We start from the raw sequence: 16,552 nt of genomic DNA, 5'->3' as shown, positions 1-16,552 counted from the left end.
ACAGACTATTCACTACATATTGGCAAGAAGCTAATTTTGGTGAGCACGCCAATATGTTGGTTGTGTGTCATTTAAAGGTGCAGACTTGAAGTTTTGACAGTCAGTTATCGATTTTCTCTCTTAAATGACACTCAAAATTGCAAGTCTGCACCACGGTTTAGTCAAAGCAGTATTGTTCAATGATAAATGTCAATATTTGTGTCTTTTAGTACCAATTATTACAATTTCTGCAACATTCTGTAAAGCATGCATTTTAGTAATGACCAAAAATTTCCAATTTTGACGTGCCCATGACTTTCTGCATAATATGGCCTTAATAATTGTGGAGTGTAAAAATGATATTATATAGTTCTTAAATGGAACTAGACTTGGCCTACCCTTTGGTATCCCTTTGGTACCAGCTCTCGAAGAAAGGACATCAGAACACCTCATGTATCTATGTCTAGGTTTGGCCACAATTAGGGTTAAGTTTCTAGGGGCCGCCTTCTTTAACACATTCGGCAATATCTCTAACTTTAGTATTGGTCAGATTCTTGTCTTTATAAATGCCTCTGGCTGGTTTTAGATTGACCTTTTCTCTATTACCCACTATTACGAAGTTTTGTGGATTCAAAACGGCTTTTTTAGCGAATTGAGAAGCACTCGTTCCACCCTTAACCACAACTAACAATAGTTATTAAATGTACGAATCTAATTCGAACAATTTCTTAATTTCTGATTTTCAAATAAGAATTTTTATTATGCCAATGTCGGTCCAATTCGCCGCAATGTACACAAATGCAATTTGCTTAAATATTTTTCTGTAGTCATTTGTTTGTTTCGAACTGGCAGTGCTGAGAGAAAACAGTGAGAGCAAATGCATTTGTTGGTTTGTTTTTCGCTGTTAAAAAATTTGAGTTCAGTTATAACGTGAGAGTCGAGCAGTTCGGTCGTTGATATGTGGGTGCGCGTTGGTCTAAGTGATTGAAGTAGTGAAAAACAAGAAGCAAATTTAGATACAAGATACTTTGTGTCTGACAAATACGATAAAACAGTTTTCTGTCCAGTGCATGGATATAGAGTGCATTACTAGCGAACCGCACAATCTGATAGATAATTCGAGTTGTAGCTGCACGTTGCCGAGCACAGGTATAAGATATGCAAATGAATTGTAGGGCGCAATACACAATAGTAATGATAATCAAATTTAACAAACGACAAAAACAAATTACCGAGCGTTTATGTACTTTTATAGTTGTAGGCAAATTAAAATCGTATCTACATATACTCGTATGTGCTTAGTTACATACATGAGATGCGATTCAAATATGATGTTATTTACTTAGCAGATACAAAGGTGTAAATACGTTACGTGTGCGGCATTTGCTAGCACAAAGTATCTGAAGTAATTTTTTGAATAAATAACTAAAATTCTTCGCGGTATTAAAATTAATTTATTTTAGTACATAACTCGTTTTTTTTTATTTACTTTTCAATGAACTGAAGTTAATTTTTGTTGGATTTTTTTGAATTTTGTGCAACTGTTTTAAGTGTTTGGTAATATATTTTTATAAAAATTATTTTTGGTGCTAACAAAAAAGTGTGTCTGTATGTGTTGTTGTTGATATTCAAGATACTTAATAATTTTATGTACATAAATTTTTTTTATTTTAATTTATACAAATTTATTTTGTATATTTAAAATCGTTTATGGTCTCTGAAAAGTGCCAATAAGTTAAATTCACAAATTCAAGAATTGCGTATCCGTACGGGAAGTTGAGAATAAAAACAAACAAAAATAATTGCAAAAGTAATAAAAACTAATGAACATGAACAAAACTATCTGACTGACTGACATATGTTTGTATCTTATTTAAAGCTTAATTTATTTATTTTTTACTATGTTTTTGCGCGGTTCATGAATTTGTATCTGTACATGTTGATATTATACAAATGTATCTTTAAGTGTTCAGAGTTCGCGTTGTGTATGTGATTAAGCGTTGAAAAAAAAAGCACAAGCTACAGACAGCAACAAAATCTGTTTTGACTTTTGTTGACCAAGCCCTTACTTCGTATCTTCATCTTAATCATCGTCATCGTCATCATCATCATCATCATCATCATCATCACTACCAGCACCATCGACAATCGCCATGTAGCCAAATCCACAACCACATCAATCGCATTCTAACATTAGGAAATTTTATACTCTTGGCATCGCGATCCGCCCGCAAGTCAATATTTGCCACAAAACGAAGCGGTACTCAACTTATGTATTAAATCATTAAAAATAAATAAACGTGCGAGTAAACAAACAGTCCAACAACAAACACAACAGCAAAAATAACAACCAAATAAACGGCGAAATGAGGAAAAAAATAATTGAATAAAATTTTTATTGCTCCGTGTTTATTTTATGGGATTTTAACCCTCCTTGAGTATTATTTGTTTGTCAACCAGTTGCGTATGAATGTGTTAACTCTCCACAGCACAGCACAGCACAGCACACCACTCCACTTCACTCCACTTTACAACACAACAGAGCATTAAGCACACCACTTCACCACTTCACCACTTTACGAAAAAGTGTATGCGAATTTTACTCATTCAAAAGAATTGCCATTCATGCTCTAAGGTGGAGCACTAAACCTAGCACCAGCGCCGAGAGAGCGAACAATTTTCACTTCACAAAATTAATGCCGTTAATACGGGCAACTTTTCAGAATCATATGGCCCTGACCCTACGTACGCCTTTTCGGAGGGTCACAGCACCACTTTTCTGCTGAATTCGTTTTGCGGTGGCTTTAATTATAACCCAAAACAAAGGCAGCTATAATTTTTGAATATAAATGGATTTGTTGGTGTGTAAAATTTTTCGGTGCAATTTTTGCAAAGACTCAGTTTTTAATAAGCATAGCTAAAGTTTTATTTTTTTATATATATTAAGCCCTGGCCATTCGAGTTTAGGTTTTAATTATTGACACCTCTAAAATATTTTAAAAATTCGAAAAGGGATATTTTTTTTTAGTATTTGTTTTTTGCCTAACATTAATTAGGCCAATTAATGTAAATATTATACCTTTGAGTTGTTATGGTTACTATGAAATCCGGTATTCTCTAACAAAACAAAACAAAACAAAAAAAAAGAACAAACAAAAATCTATTTTTTTAAAAGTCGATTTTTCTATTTCTGAGTAAGGATAAAATCCAAAATTTATGGCCATAATAATACTCATAATATTTAACAATTACAATTACATTCTTCTTTTGGCAGGTTACGAGTTCAGCCTTTAGTACTTGTACCTAGTACCTAGTTTCTAGTACTCAGAAAATTATTTACGAATAATTAAATATAAAAAATAATTCCAAGACCACTGATGATGGGTATTTACTATAGTTCTCTTTTTCTCGTGGAGCATAGAGATTCTATAATAGCTATTCGGCAGTACTTGAAACAGCTGTATGTTCAGCTTAAAATTTAATTCAATTTACCTTTAATTAAAAACAAATAAAAATTTTGTTGTTGCAATTCACTACTGTTTGAAACCTTTCTATTAAATTTTTTTGTTAAGTGACTATATATTTCAATGCATAAATATTGATTTAATTTTTAAACTCGGAGACCCATCATAATCAAGTTCGATAACCTGTCTCTGATTTACACTATAGTCACTGACTAGTCTTTTCAAGATATTTTGTATATAATTACTATTATAAAAACATACTTTCTTTAAATTCCGATTATCTTCACCTCTGATAGATCTCTGATAGGCTTTTTCGTTTCTCTGCATATTCTTATATCAAAAGATCCAGATTAGAGAAATATGTTGATTGAGTATTGTAGTTATGTTTATTATGCTTTGCTTTATTAAATAAAAGATTACGATGACTGAATTTAGAACCTTTATGTCAGCTTTGCTTTTCGATAGAATAACTATGTTGTTCTTGAATGCTATCAGTAAATTGAAGTAGACCATTTCTTAATACATCAAATGTATGTTAAAGAATATCTGCCTATAATATTCTTCTTTAACTTTATATACAACAAAAATTCTATTAATAAAAATTAAAAAATATGTTTTTAAAACTTAATATAGTTATTATCATTAAGTGTACATATTTTAATATATTCCAATCTAATATGTCGGTTATCCGATAATTTTTTTCATAGCTTTGCTATGAAAGGTGCCCTTTATTATTGTTGCTCACCATAACCTTTATTTTTAAACCGTTGCGATATACTTTTACACGATGTGCTATATTAATGTTTACACTTATAGCTATTTGAGATACATTTAATATAATAAACGAGATATATATTTTTTAATTCATATTTCGTTCATATACATATATATTAAAATATTAAAAACTTGTTGCAATTCTACTATATTCATATACTATATACTATATATACTATATACATAATAATCGACCAACACTTGTCTTATTCCACAGATATAGAACATAATTTAAAAGAATAGACATTTTCATAAAAATATTCGGCTTATAAACAAAATAGACTAATGGTTAAAAAAAAAACAAATTTATGTAATAACTTTTTATGGCAATAGTAATTCTTGACAAAAAATTGTACAGGTCGATTTTTTAACATGTTTTTTTAAATAGTTTAATTATCTTTAACTCTATTGAATGTTAACAAAAAAAATTATTCCTACTTCCTACCAAATTTGTTATGTTTACGCCCATGTTTCACATTACGCGTTTTAGGAATACACATCTTGTATATTATATTTTGGTAACAAAATTATTATACTCGTATAATATGGTTCTTAACCGCCCCTTTCCATTAAGTCTGTTTTTTACAATTTGGCAATAATTTGCCAAGATTGGCACGTAGAGAAAAAATACACAAATTCTACCAAAAAAAAAAAATAATGAATAAATAAAATTGTACTGTATAACAATATCAGTTACTAAAATAATTAAATCCGATATTAATATTGTTTTCATTACAAAATGAGAAGTTATAGACTTTTTTTCTATAAAATAAAATAAAATTAAATTAAAACAACAGCCAAAGTGGTGGTAAACGGCACTCAAATAGAAGAATAAAAAATTATAAAAACTGTAGTGAAGCAATTAAAATACTTAATCGCTAGATGGCACTAAAAATTGACATAGAATATATATAGGAAAGATATAGGAAAATTTTTTTATTTACATATCACATGTCACTAAGTTTTTAATTCCTGAAACTGTTTGTACAGAATATTTAATTATTTATTTTTCTTTAATTGGAGGATGGAGCAGTAAGAATATTTATTTAACCAGATTCAATTCTTCTGTACGCAGATCAATGTCAATTATTTTATCTATAATTACTATAAAATATATAATCCAAGTATTATAAATTTATTTTGTTTTGATCTTGCTAATTTTTGTTTTTCTTTGATATAAAATAAAATATTTCTAAATTCCTGTAAGTGAAAAACAATCTGTGAAATATGTACATTTCATATTATAACTATATGTTATATATATAACTACTACATACCTATGTAGTTAAATGTAACATTTACCATACAACAAATATCTTCAAATAGCGAATTGTAGAAGAAAAAATTTTTAGAACATAGTAAGCTAGTAGAACTTGCTAGTAGAACTTATTGGTATTTAGTAGGCGTAAAAGAGATCTCTCTAGATTACCGGCAGTAATAACTGACCTATTGGTACGCAGGCGGTCAGAATCTGAATCCCTCATAACATTTACTGTAATAGCTACAATTAGACAGAATTAAGAGAAACTATTCCCTATTTTGTCTGTTTATGCACCGCTCTCTGGAAGCAGCGAACAGCTACACTAGATAATTTGCTATTTTTTTCTAAAAATAAAGAACATGGGCTCTTTAATAATCTGTGGGAGTTGCCGGTTATCAGAGAACTGCAGACGCTGTTAAATGGCACAGAAAAGATCTAACTATGCTTCCTTGACAAACAATTGGACAATCAGTTAGTAAGAAGGATATGGCCATAAAATGGTACAAAAACACTGATTTCTGGAGATGCCTGGAGATCTAAAATTAAGAAACGAAAATACTTTTATACAGAATAAAATTTTAGGTAGTTTTATCTATGAAAAAAATTTAACTTAATTTAAAGAATGAAATGAATTTTTTCTATCTGTTTTCTAGTACTTAGACTTAGTTTTTGATATAAAACCTAAAACCACTGTAAGTCATTTTAAATATTTTACACAGTCACTTGACCTACGGCAACAGCCCTATAAAATCATGTTGAGTGTCAGACATTTTGCATATACAATTCTGCTATTTACAATATAAAAAAAATGTATAATTTTTCGATACTATGTACGTGCAAATACGTTATACATGCTATATAAGCAACACTAATATATAGACGTAGAAATGCAGTTTATTGCACCACGCCCACAAACCACATATTATTGAATTGAAAACTATTGACATTGTTTTGTGTTTTACCAATCACTCAAACTTGGTTTTAAGCGTTTTGCTGGTTTGTGGTTTTATCGTGAAAGTGAACAACTGTATTTTTTAGGGTTTCGTTGCTAATCCTAATCTAACCCTATTATATAATAACTGCATAAGTATCTGATTATGAAAGTCAAGAAACTACAAACACGAGCGTGAGTAAATTTGCAGACACGTCCCGGCCAATCATGAAAATTTAACAAACGTTTAAATCGCGCTCACTCATGTGGGAAAATATATAGAAGAAAAGTATCTCTCACGCACGATTCACGCACGTACTGCACATTAATATGCAAATATGATAATACGTAGGTATTTGTTATATAAAGTTTATATTTTGAATAGTAATTTTCAAATGAGTTTTTAATTAAAAATAATTGTAAACAAGTAGAAAATTTAGTTTTGCCTTGACTGAATGGTAAATCAAAGCCTCCGTTTTTATTAGAAAAACATGGGTTCAACTAAGGGCCATGTTATGCAGAGTGTCTCGGGCACGGCATGAGTACAATTGTTGTTGTTTTCAATGCAAATTTCAAATTTGAGAATGAGAGAAAAAACAATATGGCCGTTCAAACTCCGGCATGAGAGCCGGCGTATTTGTGCCCCGGCACTAAGGCAAAACAGTGTTGTTTAGTAATAAATTTCAAAATTTGCGCCTTTTAGGAGCAAACTACTACAATTCTAGTACGTTTTGGAGAAAAGATGGCAGTAAGCAACACAGCATTTTTTTTATAAATCGCTAATAATATAATTATTACAATTTCCGATTTCAATGAAAGGCGTAAGTACTGTACACAATTGTTATAAGATAATATAATAATAAATTAACAGTATTACATCCTCTAGGAGGTTTTTCTTGCTAGTTATTTTTGGTGGTAAATTGAAAGTGAGCCTATCTAAATTTCCTTTTAAATTTAGGCACAACCAAGAAGTAGTAAAAATACAAAATTGGCAATACTGATGTGACACTCTGCATAACATGCATTTTCGGCATAGCCCGAAAGAGCGTAATTTGCCGTGCCCGAGACACTCTGCATAACATGGCCCTAAGTTTCCAATTTTCTTTAAATCAAATATAAAAATAAAATATAAAAAAATGTTGTTACAATGTTAGAATTGTTAGAATGTTAGAATTTTACAAAATATCTTTTACCAAAGTTTGTTTCGAGGAATTGTGTAAGTTAAAATAAAATAGAATAGAAAATAAATGGGTACTGATTTTTAGAGTAACGAAACACTGCGACCATAGGTGAACTTTTCTGTTGCTTAATAGCCCTAACTGAACGAAAGACACTAGGCGTTTTGATTGAAAACCAAAATATCAGCTATTCAGGATGTCCTAACTTCGAAGGAAGATAGGAACTGCTGACAGCAGTCTACTTTTGACCGAGATCAAACCTGGACAGTCACAGAGAATGTTACTATCTTCAGTAAGTTAGTAAGTTAGCAAAGAACCGAGTACAAACAGATGTCTGAACTATACATATATTTGGTTTAGACGTTCTCGGATATCGCATTCATCACATTTAAAAAATATTCCACCTAATTTATCTTTTATTAAAAATATGCAATTGTTATTACGTCTTTGTTACGCACATTTAACATGATAAATAAAAGAGAGTTTTTAGTTAATCGCTGGTGTTTTTACTACAGAAATCGTGTTATATAAAGTAATAACTGATTTGTTTACTTTGTCGGCGTAATAGAGATAAGCAATTTACATATGGTACATACATGTAATCTATGCGTAATGAATATATGGTATGGATGAGATTTTGATTTGACCGGTTTGCTTAAGAAAGCCACATATAGACCAACTAAGCTCTCAGTTTTTCCACAATTATTCAGGAAAAACTCGGTGTTGCACTTTCAAAGAAAATTGACACTTTTTTTAATGAATTGCAGCAGTTGGGTAACTCTTTTTTTTATGACGCAATCTAATCCCGTAAGCCATGGATCACTCAACTGTTTTTGAGTTATACAAAAGTATTAAATGTAATGTAAACATTTTATAGAAAAAGGAAAAAAGAAATTATTATGTTAATTTTAGTTTGTCGAATGTGATCCGTCTTATGACGAAAAGAAATTATTTTTAAGTTAGAAGGGTTCACACAATGATGAAGACAACAACAAAAATTTTAATTAATTTATTGAAATTTGTCTGACCATACAACGCTGTTTCAAGTATTGTCAAGTATTCATCATCAGTGATCTTAGGAAATATTCGAATTTTTATTTAATTAATTTATAGTATATAATTTGTTGGAATGCAAGAGCCAGGCTTAGCCAGGCTGCAAAATTTTTCTCTATATTATATATATAGTTTAAACAATTCTCAAAAGAAACCTCTATAGAATTCTCATACATCACTGAATGGTACTCAAAAGTTATAGACTCAAACCAACAGCATATTTTGAAGGTTTCTTAACAAAATATTTAATATACAATATATAATATGTATACTATAATATATTTCCTATGATAGTTGAATTTTTCATAAATAAATTTGTTTTAGTATATGCCAATAAATTCTTATATTAATATTTATTAGAATATTAAAGTATTGCATTATATTTAAATCAAAATAAATCTACTTATTTTCGCCCTCTTAATACTAATTGCATCTGAACACTGCAGATTCGTTTCGACATTTAAATGTCGTAGTATAAAATTAAAACAAATGCTAATCTATGCACACCTTTAGGTTTCACCATTTTCCAGAGATCTTATCTCAAATGTCTGATTTTTTATACTACTTACTGATAATCAAAGTTCAAGATCATTGTATATATATTGTGCACTCTTTCTTTTTTTTTTGGTATGAATTCAAATTGATTGTAATTGCGGTGAGGTGGTGTGTGGTTGCTTAAGAAAAAGGTTAATAAGGTTACTTAATTTTAAAACGATTTTCTAATTAATAAAGCAGAAATATTTTTATAATATTAATCTATTTACAAAACTTAACTAACTTGATATTTTAATGTTTATTAATACTTTTAAACAAAAAATATATTTTTTACACTAATTGTAAATGTGATATCATAATTTCATTAAGTAAATTAGTAAATTTATAATACACTGAAGTAAGGCATCCATTTTTTAGTATGAAAGACGGGAAAGTCAGGAAATCCAGTTTGACTACAGCAAAAATATTTATCCATTTATTCGTATTTATCCGAAGTTTACTGAAGACATGAACTTTATATCTCTTAAAATAAAAATTTTTTATTAATTCTTTAAAATCTTAGTTCTTAAATCGATTATTGCAAGAGACCCAAATATCTAAGAGTAAGCAGGCAAACAAGCCCAAAATAACCTAGCACCATTAAAAAATTAAAAAATAGAATTTAGTGTCGCAAGTGTATTTATACTCCAGTTTGTCAATTGTATTGCTGCTTGATATAGTCGATTATAAATTTAATAAAGTAGATTATGTTTTATAAAATATAATAGAAATAAAAAACTGCTAAATTCAACAGCTAAATTCAAATCAGGTCAATGGTACGGTGTTAAGATTTAACCTCTAGAAATCACTACTTATTTCTCAATGTAGGTGAAGTTTTTATTTTTTTTATTTGTATTTATATTTTTAATTTAATTTTTTTATATTTCATTTTGGTTGAATTAATACAATTAAATATAAAATATATATATCTAAAATTCTTAATTAAATTTAATCTTAATTCGTATTATTTATATTGTTCAAATTAACATTACAACAATAGCGTCTACATATACCTATTCATATTGACAATAATATGTTTATATTTCATTCTTAAAATAGTAAACGTATAGTATAGTAAACAATTTGCAATTCATTCAGCGTGTCCAGCCGAACAGTCAATGCTGATCTTATTATAATATTCCTATTAAAGACTAGAAAGCACTGCGACCTGAATAGTTCTATTCTGTATATTTTATAAATTTAAGGTTTGCTGTTTTTAATTGTTTTATGGAAGCATAACAACATCACCTGAGGCTTGGTACACACTTGCGGCAAAAAAGTGCGTGTATGCAGCGTTTTAGTGCTGACTAGTATGCACTACTAATGTATCTTATGACCACTTCGTATGCAAGCACGTTTTTTTGCCGCATAAGAATTGGATCTTTGTCTGCTAAAAGTTGGATACTCACAGATACATTTCATCCGCCATAAATGCAATAACAACGTCAGCAGTAAAAACTGCGGATAGTTGAAAAATGTGTAAGAAAAAATGTAATCATTGTTACAGCGAAGGAAACAATAATAAAAGTCCTATTAGAATTGTAAGATTCTGACGAGGATTTCAAATAAAACAATTTCAATATTAAAAAATTATTATTTTAATGACCAAATATTTTAAATAATAATTTTGATTTTTAACGGGCTAATTGGTTAATAATTAAGTAATACACTTTTTAAATTTTTTTTCTTTTTTAAAAAATTGTATATGAACCGATGACTATAGCAAATTTACTATATTTGTTATATAAATGTACTATATGGTACAGGGTACTACGACTATAAAATATATTCAAAATATTAGGTTAAATAAAGTCTTATAGAAAACAAAAAATTTTTTAAAAACAGTATTATTAAACTACTGATCAATTAGTCTGTTTAAAAACAATATTATTAATACTAATAATTGAATTACATTTTTAAAAACTATCTTATTTCTTAGCTTTCTATCTTTATCTGAGTTAAGTATTTTTTAAAGACAAATAAATAGTACATTTCATCAACCAGATATTTTTGTTTTGAGTAATGATGCTTCAGAAAAAAAATTTTTTTTTTATTTCAAGTAATGAAATATATGATGACATGTATATTAAACCTTGATCTTTCTTTCTTGAATGGAAAGAAGAAAAATACAATGCATTATTTCTAACAAAAAAAAAATTATTCTGTTTATTCTGTTCTGTTTACTTTAAGATATCAACGACTTTAATTTAAAACTAATTATTTATTCCCGAATATCTACTTTTCTAAATCTTAATACACTCTAGTTTTCCAGTGTTTAGGTAAAAGTTAATATGAAATACCGAAAAAGAACTACCAAAAGTTTAATTTTGTTATACCACACAGTGAGGATTGTAAATAGAGTAGGTCTAGTCGGACAATTATTTCGAATAATAAAAAGACCAATATTTAAGCATGACTTCATTGGAATGTCAATGAGTTAAATGATACATATGCTAACTTTTTCATCAGTCATTTATCTGCAATAATTTTCTTTACTTTTGCAATGTTGTCATTGCATTGTCGCATTGTCCATGAGAGCTGTTGGCATTATTTAAGGTTTTTATGAGAGTCTTGTGAAAGCGTTTATAACATTCGGCAATGTTTATTTTGTGCACTGAAAATTTTCCAAAAAAAAACATCAGTTTAATTTAAAGTATTTTCTTTTCTTAACTAAATTTTATTGAAGTTAGTTTTCCGAATAGTTAAATAATTATTTAATTTTATATGCAATTTGTTTGTTGTTTAAATTACAAGTAAGTAAGTAAGTTGAAGTCAGAATAATAGTGTAGCATAATTTTATGTAGTACTTTAGCTTAATTGGATTAAGTATCAGATATATTCCGGTTTTACGATCTATTTACTTGTAATTTGTTATATGTTTTCCGAGCATTTTTATTTTAAAACAAAACTCAAAGGATATGTTGTAATAAAAATGTATGAGATATATACAGATTACCTTTTAAGTAGTTACCTTTAAGACACTGATTCACAAAATCAGTACAAAAATATTTAATATATATTACACTTTGGGTTTTCACAGAGAAAACCCATTTACAACCCATTTCTCTGCGAATGCCCTGCTTTGGCGTCCAGAAGATAAAGGCACTTAGGAAGATACTACTTTGATATTTTATCAGACTGTTCATCGGTGAAGACGAAATTAAATTATTTAAACTCGGCGGGATAGATTTAGTCTCTATTCTTCTATACTATGGTTCTTACGAAGGATGTGGTAGCAAAACGGCGAAAAATTGCTAATTGAGGTACATGGAAGTTATCTAATGGCCTGTCACTTTTAAAGAAACTTGAAATTTTGGGTATTTTAAAATAAAAGGTTTTTTCAATGGGACTTTTAAACATCAATTTTCTGAGTCTTGTTACTTTTGTCACTTCCGCAGAACTTTTTCCATTAGTTTCTTCGTTTTCTTGCATATTTTTTTGGGTAGTCTGGATTCCACAGTCCTTTTATAACTGCACAACTAGCAGAGTAAAGAATGGTTTACAAGCTTTAAGATATCTGAAAATTGTAGTTGTTGTTGATCTATGTCTCTGTTAAATCAACGGTCGTTAAGGTCTGTGTTTTATTTCTATTATAAGGTAGAAAATATGATACACATTTTTTAAATTAATAATTAGAATGGTTTTCTTTAGCTCTTCATGAGATTTAATTGGAGAGATTATTCCTGACCATTTAGTTTTGTTCTCTGAAAATAGTATATTTGGAATTTGCTACATCTTAATACGTTTAGTTGGTTAGATATTAAAGTGTGAGTAGCTGTGATTAGATAACGATGAAAAGTCTTTTGTCAGGAAACATTCTTTTTATATATTTTATTTATACAGTTAAATACAAACTAATATTTTTGTTTAGATTGGCTTAGCTGTAACGGAATTTTAAGACTCTTGACGAAGATTAAAATATCTGCTGATTTGGTATTTAAAATGTTTAGTAGATTATTATTTGTATCAATGTTACCTTTTTTACTGAGTTCAGCAGACCCGCAAAGAATTAGAAATATGTGTATAATATAATTATGCTGGAGTCAAAGAAATCTGTTTTTAATAGAAGTATTAACATCTATAAGTTGTTGTATCTTTTAGAGTGAGTATAAAAGCACCCGTGTATATAAAATTTTTCAAATAACCAGTATAATTTTAAGTCAAGAATACGTAGAAAGTTAATTCCATTTCAGCTCAGCAGCTACAATAAGTTAAATAGTACAAATTAATGGAAAATGTATGATATGGCGGTATCCGTTTGTCGGGAGAAATTCTATTATTTCCGAAAACATTCTAAAAGATTCTAATTGTAATAAATTAGTGAATAAATAAATAATAATGATTTGGTTCTAATATAAACACAGCAAGTGAATGTGTTAATAAAACTTTCACAGCAAATTAATAAAACTCCAGAAGAAGGTGCGAACATAAAAGTTAAGTACGGCATTTTAACCAACTGACCAGTTGGTTAAAATGTGTTGACTCTAAGCTGCAAATTTGGCAGGGCACCAGTGCGATTCCTGGTACTTGCAGTATCAAAAAATTATTTACGTATATATAAATACAAGAATTATTTCCAAGACCACTGATGATGGGTATTTGGCAATACTTGAAACAGCTGTATGATCAGTCAAAAATTGAATTAATTAAAAATAAATTTAGAAAAAAATTTGTCGTTGTAGTTTACTACTTTTCAAAAAATAATAAATTAATATTAATAATTAATAAAATATTTCGCTAAATATATTAGAAAACGCAAATGAGAATTATAAAATCATAGGGTACACTCAAAACTTTTAATTGTTAATATTGTTAATAGTAGTATTATCTATAAGATAATAATTTGATTCTTATAAATTTTTATTATAGAGAAAGAAAATTTGATGTTTTTTAATTTATTTGTCCTTAAGTTTATATGTATTTATTTTTATTAAATTAAAACAGATTCCCTATAAGAGTACACGACTTAGTAGCTTTTAATTAATAAAAAATTAATTTTATTAACCATTAATTTTATTGATAACTTTATAAAATCATTAAAAAATCTTAAGGTTCGAATAGTTACAATATACATCATATTTTAAAATAATTTTTTAAATAAAAAAAATAAACTTTTCATTTCAATGAAGATATTTGCATGAAAACTATGCACAACTCTCTTAAGAAAACTCAACTTTAAACGCGAAGCACATTAGTTATATATCTGATTATTACTTTTTTACAAAATGTCATATGTAATTTTAGATAAAATTATAATTTAATTTGAACGACAATCAATTAAAATGCAATTTTACTATGTAATGCTCGAAGTGAAAGTAAAAAATATTGCCATGCACACACATAAGATTTCATATTAAACACAGATAATGTATAATTGCTTAGATAATGTAGCGTAATGTAAGATACGAGTAAAAAGATACTCATATCTTATATACTATGGCAAATGGCAAATAAAACTATGTATTATTTCTAAATGCCTTATTCTATTATTATTAATATTTTTAAATACCTTTTTTTTTTGCAATTTATGCACTTTGAAGGCGTTTTTAATTTTGAAATATACAAAATATGTTTTTATGCGCTAAATAAAAATGATAATCATAAAAAAAGATGAAATGATAAACCCTTAAGCACAAAGTAATTACTTCCTGTGCCAAATGAAAAAAGGAAGAAACTATATAGAATGAACACACTACAGAGAAATTGCAAACAAAGTCACGTTCTATATTTCTTTGATTTAAAAAAGTAAATACACGGGGGAAGTGCTGAATGTTTTTGAATTGAAAATGAAATCTTAAGCTTGGATATGTGAAAAATCAATTTTTAATTTGATGTTGTCATGGATATACTTTTTAAGTTAATTTAAAAGGAAAGGAAAATAAAATATTATTTTCTTTGCTGTTATTAATAATACGAATTATTCATTAAACGTAACACAAAAGTTGGAAAAACAAATTCATAACATAATTTATTAAAACAATTAATTCTTTTTTTTCATATTGAATTCCTCTTGAATTGCATTTATATAACTACGAAGCAAGTAGTCATTGCCTAACTTAGTTCATAACAAATAAACGACATTCAAAGTGCTAGCTTATAACACTAAAAATGCGAGAAAATAAAAGTAAAGAAAGTAAAAGTAAAATTATATTTATAAATTTATTTATTATATGTTTATAAATTTTATTAATTAAACTAAATTAAATTAAAGCATACAATTTATACTTAAAAATCTTTTGCGAATACAAAACACTTAATTAAATATCGAATACTATTTTTTTTTTTGTTTTTTTTTTGCGGCAAGGAGGAGTGGAATGCCTACCCACTGACCACCTTCCGGCACCCCGGAAGGTGAGTGCCCGACTCGCACGGGATAAACCAATCCCCCTCATTCCTAGAGACCTTGTTCTACCCCGAGATTACGTTAGTATTACTTCGAGGTAGGGTCCCTATTAGTCATTTAAGACTTCCATCGGTGTGCCCTGCGTCCAGGCTCCGCTACTGTTGCAGATAATTAATCTTGCCCTACAGTCTACTTTTTCCAATCTCAGAGTATGTGTTCTGGCTCTCATTCGTGCTCTTCGTTTAAGATTAGATTGCGTCCAGATCTTTCTTCTTTTCCCTTAGAACATTTCCGATGAATTGCGTGATTTTGTTCCAATTTTCTGCTCGTTCTATCATTTTTTCTACAATATTATCGACTGTAAAGTGACCTATATATCCTGCAAGTAGTGTTCTTTCTCCACGCCATCTTTCGCAGTTGAAGAAAGTATGCTCAGCATTGTCCTCGACTGATCCGCAATATATACAGTTGGGCTGCTCTGCTTTTTGCATTCTGTATAGATATTTTCGAAAATATCCATGACCAGATAGGAACTGTGTGACATAGTAGTCAATCTCGCAAAATTTCTTACCGTCCACGACTTTACGTTCTGAATCAGCTTTGCCGTCCATCTTCCTCTTAAATCGGAGTTCCACCGTTGTTGCCAGATCTGAAAAGTTTGTTCTCTTAGAATAGAATACTATGACTCAAACGATCTATGATAATAATAACTTGTGCTTACTCGAACCCTTATTTCAAGCCACTTCATTTAACTTCTGCAACAAGATTTAATATTAAGTATTGTATTATTTTTTGGTACAAAATTTTATGTTCTATGCCTTATTATGCCATATTTGATACGTATCAAATAATGGGTGTGGTGATAATAGCGAGGAAATTTTTAAATTCATTTAAATTAAAATAAATTCTTGGGTTAACCATATAGCTGTTTTGAATATTGCCCAATATAGATTATTTTGTAGAGTTTTTCATAAAATGTGTTGATTTAATTGTCCATGAATAACTTTTGGACTGCACGAGTTAGGTTATTGGAAA

The 16,552-nt window shown here is 28.8% G+C and overlaps 1 protein-coding gene across 1 annotated transcript in view; it reads left to right on the top strand.

Annotated features, from left to right (window-relative positions):
• The first annotated feature begins 921 nt into the window (after positions 1–921).
• The window catches only part of LOC119686158, a 50,988-nt gene continuing 35,357 nt past the window's right edge, over positions 922–16,552 (top strand). Inside the window, exon 1 of the mRNA XM_038100656.1 lies at positions 922–1,128. The gene's annotated coding sequence lies outside the window, so the exon portion shown is untranslated. The remainder of the gene's footprint in view (positions 1,129–16,552) is intronic.

The sequence above is a fragment of the Teleopsis dalmanni genome, chromosome 2 (assembly GCF_002237135.1).
Source record: "Teleopsis dalmanni isolate 2A chromosome 2, ASM223713v2, whole genome shotgun sequence".
NCBI classification, from domain to species: Eukaryota; Metazoa; Arthropoda; class Insecta; order Diptera; family Diopsidae; genus Teleopsis; species Teleopsis dalmanni.
The sequence above is the reverse complement of the archived record's forward strand: the minus strand, read 5'-3'. Positions and strand labels throughout refer to the sequence as shown.